The 13775-nt window shown below is 46.6% G+C and overlaps 1 protein-coding gene across 1 annotated transcript in view; it reads left to right on the forward strand.

The window, feature by feature from the left end:
* CUL3 (cullin 3) overlaps window positions 1-13775 on the forward strand; it is a 611025-nt gene that overhangs the window by 201513 nt on the left and 395737 nt on the right. The window lies entirely within an intron of this gene.

Genomic DNA, 13775 nt, shown 5'->3' on the forward strand with positions numbered 1-13775 from the left:
AAATGATTATTAAGAGGTACAATTGTTTAACAAAAAGCAATTTTAGTTAAATACAGATAATTAAAAATATATATATATTTGAAATACCGGCGATTGAACTTGGGGCCTCTTACATGCGGAGTATGCGCTCTGCCACTGCGCTACATCCCCTTCCGTGATGACGTACTCAAGTCAGATGTATTGAATAAACACAAGCCGCAGTGTTGTAGGTTCTTGATAATCGAGAGAGACATGGGATCAGGGGCAGTCTACTTTTACTAGAGCCTACCAAGCTGGGCGAGATGTTTAGGTAGACGGAAACCAATCATTAGAAAAGAGAGAGTGCGCGCTCATACCATAGAATAATAGCAATCGAGAGAGCGCCCTCTCCCATCTGCTTAAGAATATGACATAATACTTAGTATCCTTCCAGATTTGTTTATCGTATCTCCTTCGCCCGTCTTCTGAAAATAAAGTTGTATGAAGAGAGACAGCAGTAGATCTCCGGGTTACATTTCTTTGCAGAATGTTTTTCAATTTGTAGCTTTTACGGAGCTCTCTAGTTCCCGAGGTCTATGCGAGTGCAGGTCGCCTAGACTTTTGCTTTGCGTTGTGTGACTTGTGGATGGAGAAACAGCTTCCCACAACTTTCTGTGAACTATTCTATTTTTTTTTTATTTACTGCCTTGCAAATACTTTATTCCTTCTTTTTTTTCGGGGGGGGGGGCGGTGTTTATGCTTTCAAGGTGGAGTTGGTGATGCAAAGCGTTTAAAAAAGTTTCAACTTGGTTAGGTTAGGGGACCTAGTATCTGTCATTGTTCCCTGAATGATGAAGCGCCAGCTCTGCAGTTCTGCCTTTGTGTCACTCGCAGAGAGTCTGAGAGCGTTGACAGGGGAAAGAAACAAGCACTTGCAGTGCAATAGGTCTCGTTTGATCTATTGGCCTTGTAAATGATAATGCCTTTTTATTTATGTGTTTGCAAAACCTGCAAGTGGTGGGTAAACGCCGCTTGCAAGTTTATAAACACACAAATAAAAGGCATTATCATTTACAATGCCAATACCAAAAAAACTCGCAAATGCAATACCTATTGCACTGCAAGTGCTTGTTATATACAAGTCAACACTGTTTAAATCTTCTAGTGAGTGCATTAACAACATATACAAACATACTCTGTTTTTTTTTTAGACCACACTGTGTTAAAGTTTGTAAATTCTTCAAAACTATCAACTGTAAGATCTGTCTCCTGTTCTGCAACTCCTCCTCTTAAAAAACTAATTTTCCCTAGAATCCTGCTCAGGACCAAAGAAACTAAACTGCACATCACCACAATACTTTTCTACGTCTGCCACAGTACCGTGCAAAAGTGCTCTATTCATTTCTCCTAAACATAAAGCAGGAGTTTTAACATAGTACAGCCTTCTAACTAAAGTTCGCATTGTTGAGTGGTGTACAGCTAACATCCTGAAATTATGAAAGGTGCTAGCTAATGAGTTCCCTGCAAATTTTGTATGCTTTCTAATCTTGCAAGGATTTAATCATTGTAAAGTACTTATTTTCTGTTTTAAATTTTGCCTTGGAAAGATATGTAGAAAGGTCCTTAATATATCAATGGATTGCTGTCGAATACTACAAACACTACTACAATTCCATTTCTATACAGGCGCCTGACTCCGTCTTCCTTGTACTTGTTCTCCAATAACTTGTTCTACATTTGTAGGTACTATCGCCCCTTTCGCTATAGAAATGCCATTGTTCATTTTATAACATCGTCCTCTGTAGTCAATAACATGAACTAATCTATTATCCTGGACATAGCTTTCTTAATTAGGGAAGTACTAGAAGGCGGTGTGCATTCTCCACTAAAAACTGTGCAAAAGTTACTTCTATTCACTAATCTTTTATTCTGGTTTTGTCTCCTCATGCACAATACCAGTTTGTCAAAAGTCTTCATTCTATTTATAATCAAAATAAAAATCTTCACCTTCAAAGCAAAGGCCTTTTTTTTATCATAATTTTTTTATTGGTTTAGGTTTGACACAGTGTAATGGAATATTGCGTTATTTTGCCCAATGGTAGACATTACAGGGTTTGCGTATTAACAATAAGTACTCTGTTCTATTCGCCACTTGACATCCGTTGTCTTCAATCCACATTATAACTCTACCATTGATAATAGTTGTTACATTTGTACATATCTTAGAACTTCAAATAGAAGGGAATCTGAACAAAAAAAAGGAAATAACAAAACCCAACTTCCCACAGCTGCCTGCCCCCCACCCTCCTTTCTGGCTCATCCACTTGTCTTGTAACTCGGATCAAGGTTATGCATTCCATACCTTGGATTGCCACACATAGGCTATTGTGTGTACAAACAACATTTCTATTGGACAGCGTAATGCGTACTGTAGTTCTGTGCGGGTTCAGTTTTTTTACTGCTAGCTGAGGGGCGGGGGAATGACATGTTCGGATTTCCTTAAACTGCTTCTGTTTCCTGGTTTAGGTGTATCCATCTTTGTTACATTCTTTCTGGTTCTTGTTACTTAGATTTTGTCCTTTGTTAATCTTTCTCATAGTTTGAATTTTATTTTCATTATTTCATAATTTTTCAGAAATGTCCACAAATTGTTTTAGGTTTTAGGAAATGGCTTTGTCCTCTTCCCAATAGCTCATATTTCGTTCACCTCTTTTTCATTTTGTCCCTTTTGAGTCTCAGATCTGCATAGATGCTGATCTTGCTTCTGTTACTTTTTTCACCGCGCTTTTGTAGGCTATCTGTCTTAATTATGCAGATATTGTGCCAACTTCTTTACTATTGGCTTATACAAAAACAGTTTTTATTTTATGTTGCAGCTTCAAATCTACGAATCAAACTACTTGCATAACTACAAGCACTTACTTCAATGTACCCAAGCCAGAAAACCAAACTTAATGTATTACTTACCTTTTAATATTATAGCGCACACTCCTATAACACAGCTGCACCATATCTCTGTTCTCACTTATACATGGTAAAAGACCACTTTATCCTTTATGTACTCAATTTTAAAGTAAATATCTACCAAAGTGTAAAAGTACATACAATGTCGCAATACTGTAAATCCAAAAACACAACAAAAGAGCTATTTCTGTCTCTCTACCACTGTGCCACTGGTACTGGTACATTTTTCGGAGACTCCCTGTCGGCGGTCTGCATAGTTGAAAGAGCCCACAGGACTCTGCCTCAGAACCCCCCCCCCCCCCCTCCCCCGGGGGGCCTCCTCGAGACCAATAATGGCTAGTCTACTGAATTGTAGGGACTGGGACACTTGTAACGCGAGCTAGGGAACAGCAGGAGACGACGTACCAGGGCAACACTTTATCATTCTACCCGGACTTCACCTTGTCTGTACAGGCTGCTAGAAGGGAGTTTGTGCCGGTGAAACAAATTCTCCATAACCAGGATATCAAATAATCCATGCTCTACCCTGCGAAACTTAGCATTTTCCATTCTGGCAAAACCATGTACTTTATGAGCAAATTTTGCGGCTAGTTTGGGGTCAGTAATCTCCGACCTTCCAAGCAGTCTCCACGTGCAAAGCGTCAGGCAGAAGACGTCAGAAAGCTCAGCGAGAATGACTAGCTACCTGCTTGAACTGCACTGCACTGCTATACTGATCGCTGTTTTCGCAGGGAAGGTGGGCGGGCACCCTCGCTCATCCTTTTTGTTACGGTGCTTCCACCCTCTCAAGATGACACTCCATTGACATGCTCTGTCTGCCCAGTGGGTAGCAACATTCCCCTCGCTGCCCTCCCCTCATCCTGCCACCCAGCTTACCTCAGCTGGGATACGCCGGGCTCCTTGCGGCTTCCCCTATGGGATGAGTCCTGCATTGTTCTGGTTTGTGGGCCACTATTGGCTGCATAATGTTTTTTTGAGCCATGTTGGGAGGCGAGTAGGATTCTGGGGCGTTGGGTTATCTATTTTTGCTTTGCTGTACTCACCCCCCCCCCCCCCCCCCCCCCCCCCCCCCTCTTCGGTCTCCTTTCCCCTCTTTGGCCTCCCTCTGCCTCACACTTGTGGGTGCTGGATCTCTAAACATGCATGACCCTTGGTGGATGGTGGTATGGGTGAGCACACTGACACTGGCTGCGTTAAAAGCTGTGACGTGGAATGTTCGTGGCCTGAATGATTTCAGGACTGTACGATTGGTTGTGGCCTATCTTCACCGGCATGGGGTGGACATATACCTCCTGCAAGAATTACATTTGAAGGGGCCTAAATATGCGCGCCTTAGAGCGGGTTGGATGGGTGAGAAATTTGTCGCTGGATGGTCCAATTATGCTAGAGGAACCGCTATTGTACTTAGTAAAGGGCTTCCCTTGCACACTCACTCTAAGGGAGATATTTAATAGTAGCCGGAGTGCTAGGGGGCCACCCGGTTCGACTCGTCACGGTATATGGACCCAATGTTGACGACCCTGATTTTTTCATAGAGGTGTGGCGACTGGTGGAGACGCTCAGTCCAATAGCGGTTCTGGCGGGGGGGGGGGGGGGGGGTGGGAGGGGGGTTTGGGATATTTTAATGTCATTTTGGACCCAGATAAGGACAGATCTGGCGATACTCTCCTTCCCCATCCGCAAGCGGTGGAGCAGGTGCCGACTTTTATGTCTGATTACGGTCTGGTGGACATCTGGCGCCTCTGTAATATGCATAAAAAAGTAGACACCTGCGTGCCTTCAGGCGGCCCCACTTGGTACAGAATAGACTTCTGGCTGACCTCGAAGGATGCAGCCACATGGGTCTCCGGAGTATCCCACCTCGCTGAAACTTTCTCTGACCATGCTTCGGTGTTGCTCGTGTTCTTGCTGCCGGGTGGCCCGCGTAAAGCCTTCAACTAGAGTCTCCTTTCCGGAGCTCGGCGAGACATTTTTCGATACGCGTTTCTCTCCGCCATAGTGGAATACTTTGAATTGAATATCGGCATGGTGGACTCTGCCTCCACACTGTGGAAGGCTTTCAAATCTGTGATCCGTGGTGAATGTATAGCCAAACAAGCGGGAGAGTTGCGCTCACTCCGTGATGATCTCAAGCGTCTTGAAAGAGAGATAAGTGTGCTCGAAAGGAAGTATTTCACCACTAATCAGCTGACGGTCCTGCGAATCATAAAAGAGAAATATTGCAGAGTTTGAAGAGGCTGCCCAAAGGGGGAGACATTACTTGGGGAGAGAGGCTGGTGCCAAAAGGATTGGAGAGGGGGACCTCGCTGGGCAAACACTGGCTGGTCTTCTCAGGAAACCAGGGACAATGATTACATTTGCGAGCTGCGTACTGCCGACAACAGGTCGGTGATTGGGCTGGAAGCGGGACATGCCGAAATTCTATCCTTTTAGTCTACACTTTATGCAGCGAGGCAATCTGATGTCCCACGCTGATTTGACCCCATTTTTTAACTCTATCAAGCTACTGTGGCTAGAAGACGGCCACCACAGATACCTGGATGAGCCTTTTCCAGAAGAGGAGGTGATAGTAGTGATCCGTGCCTTGCCCGGAGATCAGGCCGCGGGGCTGGACGCTTTCTATAAAGAGTTGGCTCCACTGCAAGTGTCACATCTTGGTTATATGTATGAAGAGTCGCTGGAGCACGGAGAGCTCCCTCCATCCCTTTGGGAGGCGCTGATTATCACTATCCTCAAAATGGATAAGGATCCGTTGCTCTGCGACTCCTACAGACCATTCTCAATGATTAATCTGAACAATTGCTAAATTAATCGTAACACAGCACTGACTAGTGCGGGTTTGTCCCCGGCAGAGGTACGTAGCACAATTTACGTACCTTTTTCGAGACCATGCAAGAAATTGCTCTTTCTCTCCCAGCCGCCGCAATTTTTCTGGATGCTACCAAGGCCTTTGATACCTTGGAATGGCTGTATCTCTTTGCGTCTCTCGCCCGCCTGTGTATTAGCCGTATTTTTTATTAATCGCCCTGCTTTACTCCTCTCGACGGCGAGAATGCGGATTAATGGTATATTCTCCTCCCCATCCTGATGGCCCGTGGCACGAGACAGTGCTGCCTGTCTCCCCCCCCCCCCCCCCCCCCCCTCTTTTTTACCATGGCCATGGCGCCTCTTGCTGCTTGCCTGCTACCGCATCGCAGCCTTGCCTTCGTCCTCAGAGTGAGCTTGGTGTCGCTCTATGCAGATGACTTGACTTTATATCTCGACCCCCTGATCAGGGAAATGACAAGATTCGACGGTCTATCTGGCATCTCCATTAACTGGGGAGATTCTGCTATTTTCCCGCTGACTGCGGTCACAGTCTGGTTCCAGTCGGAATATCCTCTCCACTGGGCAGAGGCCCCGGTGAAATCTAGGATTCTGGCTCAGCCGCAATATTGAGGAGCTTTGGCGATACAATTATGGGATGCTTATGGACTAGTTCGAGAGGCGCTTGGGCCGCTGGTCAGCACTACCCCTGTCCCTCGCAGGTCGATTTGCCATTGCAAAGATGGTAGTACTCCCAAAGTTTCTGTATGTGTTCATCAACCTCCCTTTACCGCTTAGTGCCCATTTCAGATGAAAATTGCGTCCAAAAATGATTAACCTTGCCTGGGCCGGTAAACAACCCAGGATCTCCTGGGAAACTCTGACCCTGCCTTTTGAGCAGGGAGACCTGGGGGCCTCAGACATGGAGTTGTATTACATCTGTGCGCAGGCTCAGTTTGGGTTGTACTGGATCTTCCCGGCCCAATTCATGGCACTCACGGCACTGGAACACCATCAAGCTGCTCCAACACCGTTAAACATGGTACATTACAGGCCACAGTCCAGGCCGCGCTCGGGTATAAACACAGTGGGATGCACTGTTTGGGCATGGCACGAGATGAGACATGGGGCACAACTGGAGACAACGTGTGTCCCTTCGGTACCTTTGCTGAGACACCTGGCGTTACCCTTTTCGGAAGATGTGGGAGTGTGCCAGAGACTGAGGAAGCTCCAACTTCACACAATGGGGAACGTGTTACCCGATGGGTTCTTCATATCGCCAGAGCTGTCTGGGGAGAATTCGGGCCTACTTGATAGAATGACATACTACCAGCTCGCGATGCAGACCACTTTGCTTCGTTCCCAGCAGCACCCACAGTGTTCCAAGTTCTGGAAGATTTTATCAGTGACCAGTCACCGCATAAACTCATTGCCAGGTTATAGTAAGGCATGCAGCGCACGGCTCCCGTCAGTGTCCCTTCGGCGCAGCACAAGTGGGAAGAACTATTGGGGATCCCCATAGAAAAGGATACACGGGCATACTGCTGCGCGCCGGCCAGGGATTTGTCCCCCAACTACAGACTGAGGTTGATCCACTTCATGTTTTCACATAGACGTTATAGGACACCTGAATGGCTGCATAAAATTGGACTAACTGAGGATGCAAGATGTGTGAGGTGCTGGGCTCCAGAGGTGACATTTTTACACCTGGCCTAGGCCTGTCCGGATATTGTGCGATACTGGGACACTATATTTGGAAGTGTTAGAAGGGATGATAGAACACACCTTTGAGTGCTTCCCCCCCCCCCCAGCTCCCCCTCCCTTCCTTGAGGGTGCTGCTGGGGTATGTACGCAGAGTGCCGGCAGCGCTGCTTCTCCTGCTGGCCAAGAGGAGAAGAGCGATGTGCTTGGGCCGTCGGGGGAGCCTGGGCGTCACTGGTTGGCTTAAGATGCAGCATTCTGCCACGACCATTTGTCTGAATACTGGCAGCTGATGCCCGCACAGGCACGGCCCAGGGACATCTGGGTGCCACTACAGAGTTACCTTCGCTCCCACTCACTGGACCAAAATGAGACCACCACAGCAGGCGCGGACGCGCTGGCAATTGCGTCGTTGTTGCGAATATTACGCCCCTTTGAAAACAAAAAACAAACAAACAAAAAAACTGCGCTAATTATTCTTACTGCTTTACTATAGTACCATGGAACTCCCACTTGTACGACAGGGAATGATTCAAACATGTGAATCAATGATAGATGCCAGTACTCCTTACAAGCACCCAAGAGAAACCTATGGTCAGCCGACCTCTCCCTAGCCTCCGTCCCACGCTTCTATAGGAACAGAGCGGGTGGTAGGTCCTGCCCCTACCTTGCAGCTAACACATGGAACGAGCTCCCTCTCCACCTCCAAGAACTGGGTCTTTCAATGACACCAACGGTGCTAACACCCCGCGCCCCCCTCCCCCCCCCCCCCCCCCGTGCCTAGAGACCCTAACGGGTGAGTAGTGCACTCTACAAAACACTGATTGATTGAATACTGGAAATAAATTACAGGTAAGTAACCTATTTTCTTTCTGACCAACCAACAACGCACAGTGAGGATGGTCGTGCGTCTGCTAGGGGTGATGGCTTCCTGCATTGACATAGTTCCCCAGGCATAATTATATGATTCCATTACAATAATACCTAGCTTGTCAGTGGTCACAGTCACAGGGGCAGTTGACAGATCTAGTGTTGATAGACTGCCACACTCTCCTTTTTATGCAATGATGGAGCACCACCAACCTGTTAGAGGCCTCCTTTTCTCGTCCCGGTTTCCCACATCACTCTCAACAGACTCATCAAAGACTGGATGCGGTGCTTACCTACAAGACCTTACAGTGCAGGGCCTATGGGATGCCAAGTACCTATCTCTCCACATCAACTACCTATAGGTTCAAGTGTTTACCTAGCATTGAAAGCATTCCCCCTCACCTGACTCACAAAGTTGTCCTAGTCCAGGCGAACAATGACAGCAATATATTACCTTCAAAAACAGGGGTGCGGATGTTCTACACAACTCGCACATCTGTCTCAGACCATCTGAAACTGGTCTGACATTACCAAATTCACCTGTTAGCGGAATACCTTCTGGAAACAGACGACTTTGCAGACCTGCTCAGTGGAATGCAGCAACAGGTCCCCGATTGGGAACTCCACCCACAAATTCTCCTAACCTACTCCCAAAAGTGAAGCTTTCCTCAAATGAACCTCTTCGCCACAGCAGAAAACACACAATGCCCAAACTTCGCCTCCAGGTTCCCACACCCCCTATCAATGAGCAAATACACTATGGATGAGTTGGTCAAAAATATTTGCCTACGCTTTTCTGCCTCTCCCTCCATTTCTAGTTGGGAAGCTCAGGCAGACTTCTCTAACAATTATCCTAATAGCTCCCACTTGGGCTTGTCAGCCCTGGTTCAAACCATTACTTGACATTTCAGTAGTGCCACACGAGCAGCTCCCCAACAGGCCTGAACTTTGCTCAAAATCACGGACCTATCAGACAGCCAGATCCCAAAACTCTCAACCTAGCAGTCTGGCTCCTGAGGTCATAGAATTTGGAGATCTTAAATTACCAGGAGAATATATGGATTTTCTTAAAGAAGCACGGACACCTACTACTAGGGCCTGCTATGCAGCAAAATGAAAACGTTTTGTTTGATACAGTCAGTCAAAGCAAATTGGCCCTTTCACAGCTAAAGTACAAAACATCTGTTATATACTCCAAAAAGACAGGTTTAGCATATACCTCTATATGCTTACATCTCTCTGATGAGGCTGCCCATCTTCAAAATAGAAAACACCTTTTCATTTTCAAAATTCCAGTCTAAAGCCTTCATGGAAGGACTTAAACGTGCTATTCATGGTGTGCAGAAAAAATACATTGATCCCTTTTTCCCCGTATTCTGAAATTTTACACATCATTATTGCCCTTTCCCAACAGGGCTTTGCTCTGGACACACTTAAGGGCTATATGTATGCTCTTTGTGCTTTTTTGTGTCTGTTTGACCAACCCCCTTCTGTTCAACACCCCTATTGTACATAGGTTTCTAAAAGGCCTTGTTCAACTCTTCCCTCCTTCACCGTTTATCATAACTCACTAGGACCTTAATCTGGTGTGAACTTTCTTGACGTGTGCTCCTTTTGAGCCTCTCCATAATTGTCTCCTCAGGCTTCTGACGATTAAAACAGCCTTCCTTTTGCTATTATATCTTTCCGTAGAGTAAGTGTGCAGCAGGCCTTGTCATCCACGCCGCCTTCCTTATCAGTCTATCCTAAAAAACTGGTGCTTCGCACAAGGACCTCCTTTCTACCAAAAGAGGTTACACCATTTCACAAAGGCAATCTATCACACTGCCTACCTTTTACACTCGTCCACATACTTCTAAAGAAAAGAAGGGAATCTTCCATCTGGACCCAAAAAGAGCGTTCTTGTTCTATCTTGACCGCACCCAAGAGTACCGGGTGGATGACAAAATCTTCATGGGGTATGTTGGTGCAAAGAAAGGCCGGGCTGTGCAGAAGCGGACCATCTCCAGATGAGTTGTGCTTTGTATTAAAATCTGCTACGCATTGACCAAAAAACAACCTTCAGAATGTTTGCAAGCTTAGTCCACCAGACCTAAAGCTGCAACCACTTCATTAGCTCGCGGAGTTACGGTCCTAGCCATCTGCCAGGCAGCAACGTGGACTTCTCTGCACACGTTCACCAAACATTACTGTCGCAACAGTCAGATCCGTAGGGATGGGCCTTTCGGTCCTGCAGGACTTCTTGTTTGAAATTGGTATGCAGACCCTCCACCGTTGATGGTATTACTTGGGTATCTATTCTAAGGTAAGGAGTCTGCAGCTAAGTCTCTATCAGATGGACAAGTTTCTTACCTTTGTTATCTACGCATCTAGTGTAGATTATATCTAGCTGCAGATTCCTTATCGACCTACCCATCCTCCCTGCTTAATGAGCGGATTTCTAGGGACAAGGCTGATCCCTTTCAGGGCCCTAGTATTCCAAACGTATGGTCCGTGTTCTTAATGACTTCGTGCTTCTGGGGTGGAAAGTCATGAAAAGAAACAGACTTCAGTGCGCAAAGGAGGCGCCTATATAGGTGCCGTGCACGTCACTTCCCAGTACAAAAGGGGGTGGTGATGGACGGAGCATCAGAACCAATCAAACACTCACACCCAGTCAACAGATCTGGGATTGATCCATCGCCGTTCTTTAGCCCACTCTGCCACCCCAGTTCAGACATGGCCATATGCAAATCAGTCTGACCCTGTGCCTCATGGGAACAGTCCAGCCCGAACTGCCAAGCCATGCCTTCCCTGGACCGGAAACAAGCTTCCTAGGACCGGTTTCTGGCATTTCAGCCGTCTTCAGCCAGGCTTGCTTGAATCCAATGGCAAAGTGAGCAAGGGACTCACGTCTGAGCATACCCTGCCAACTTATGGCGAACAAAGCAGTACAAAAGGGGGTGGTGATGGACGGAGCATCAGAACCAATCAAACACTCACCCCCAGTCAACTGATCTGGGATTGATCCATCGCCGTTCTTTAGCCCACTCTGCCACCCCAGTTCAGACATGGCCATATGCAAATCAGTCTGACCCTGTGCCTCATGGGAACAGTCCAGCCCGAACTGCCAAGCCATGCCTTCCCTGGACGGGAAACAAGCTTCCTGGGACCGGTTTCTGGACAATGCCGCATACGGAGCCAAAAGACACCACCTTGAAGCACACGGGTTTACTGCTCATAAAGTCTTTCGGATTCTGTCCGGCACCTGGGAAATTCTAAGGTAAAGAATCTGAGGCTAGATATAGTCTCTTCCAGATAAGGCGTTACTGTAGGTAAGTAACTTGTTCTCCAAGTATTGGAACATTATTGGTACAAACATGCTGATGAGATGGACGTTGGTGAAAAGGTTAAGTCAAGGTTTTCTACATTCGATGATATCTTGACCCCTTCCGGCTGTAATTGCAACTTGTGTTCCACAATGCGTCAACATTGAGTTTGTCCTTGCGTCTAGAAATCTTGTTAGGTGGGGTACTACCAGGAAAATCACCTGGTGTTCCAGCTACTTCCAGAGGAGTAGCGCCTCCTGAAAGGGGTCTACGACCCCACCTTCACCCTGCTTGATGCAGTACCACATGGCGGTGGTGTGATCCGTGAGCACCTGCACTTGCCTCCTTTTGATGTATGGCTACATTGGGTCAATGCCAAGTGTATGGCCTGCAGCTCCAGGTGGATGATTAGATAACTGAGCTCCACCTCTCTCAAATTGCCTCCCCAACCCATTGGTAACCACTGTTCGCTCTGAGTGAGGTAAGAATAGGGGTCTTCCCCCTAACCCAATTGCAGTGAAGCAGCCACCACTGCATTTCGTCTGCAGCCTCAGAGAGATCCCCTGGTGCTGTGCCCGAGCCTAAAGATCCCACTGCAGAGCGAGCACCCATATGCCACCTGGTGTGCTTCACCAGCAGGACGCGGTAGGCCACCATTCCCTGCAGCCTTAACTATCTTCTCCGGGCTACAGGACAGAGGGAAGCATTGGGATCATGGCCCCCATTACCTAGCCTCTCCGGGAGGGAGGAGGAAGCATGGAAGTGCACTGTATCCAGAATAACTCTGATGAAAGGGACCGTCTGTGAGGGAGTTGTATGTGCATATGGCACGTTGATAGTCTACCCTGAAGATGTTGAGAGTTTCTGTAATTTGGCGGTGAGTGATGAGTGCCTAGGGCAAATCTGCCTTCAGCAGCCAATTGCTGTGGTAGGGGAAAGCTGGAACCCCTTACGATTGAAAAATCATTGCAACCAGTGTCAATAATTACATGAACAGGAGCAGGGCACTGGTGCGGCCAAACAGGAGCATAGCAAATTGAACGTGCTCCTGCCCCACGGTGTACTGCAGATGGAGCCTGTGGTCTTAAAGAATGGGAATGTGGTTGCAAACGGCATTTGTATCTTACTATGGATTTATGCTGGACTTGCATATCATTGAATGTGCTATTTATTTTTTGGTACTTAACTCATGCCAATAAAATAATTGATAAACAGAATGGGGATGTGGAATTAAGCATACTGCAGGTCAAACTCCATCCAGGACTACCACAAATATATGAAAGTACCCCTTTCACCACAGATTGTTTCTAACACCTATCCGAGCCACTGAACATGGCGTAGAGTTGTGTGGGGGACAGATAACAACAGTTAAGTAATTTGTACGGATTTATTTTGTATGTGGTGCAAATTGCTCTTTGCAGCCTGATGCCAGATTTCCTCCTTATCACCCAGCCGAAGTCCCTTTCCCTTTGGGTTCCATAGCTGTGTTTAACTCTGGATCTAAATTAATAAATGCCTGTTTGTAGCCAGGTTATCCCCTTTCATTGGACCTTATTCTCAAAAATGTATCCAAATGAAGTTTTTTTGCGGTTCAATCCCTCTCTCACCAGCCTGGACCTTGCCCAATGCGAGAGTTGCACAAATATAGTCATCCATCGGTCCGTAATGCCATCCTCTATGAATTTTGGCTCTGGGCTTCAATTTACCATTTGAATACATATCTCTTAATCTGGGAGGATTGCCCTCGTTCCAGCTTTTAAAGCGAAGGTCCACGTTGTGCCGAGGCGTGGATGGGGGGGGGGGGGGGTGTTGAATTAGGGTTTTATATAATGGGTGACAATGACTATTGGAGTGTAGTAGATCCACTCTTGAGCGTGATCTGCTGCCAGCATTCCAAGGGAATCTACAAAGTCACCATTTCTTGCCTTACGAAACGGGCCCTTTGTGGAAACCAAAGAAGGTTCTGTGACGGGATCTGGGAATAATGATCGACATGAACCCACCTCTATGTTCAGGATTATAGTTCCAGTCTAAAGGATTTTTAATACAATATTTGCTACAGTAAAACGATGTAAATTTGTAAGGATTTAACTTCAAAATGTGCAGTTGAGCAGTGATTGTATAGTCAAGCATTTTCATTGTTTTTATATGTCTACATCATGTAAAGTG

This window comes from Triturus cristatus, chromosome 11, assembly GCF_964204655.1.
Source record: "Triturus cristatus chromosome 11, aTriCri1.1, whole genome shotgun sequence".
Lineage (NCBI taxonomy): Eukaryota > Metazoa > Chordata > Amphibia > Caudata > Salamandridae > Triturus > Triturus cristatus.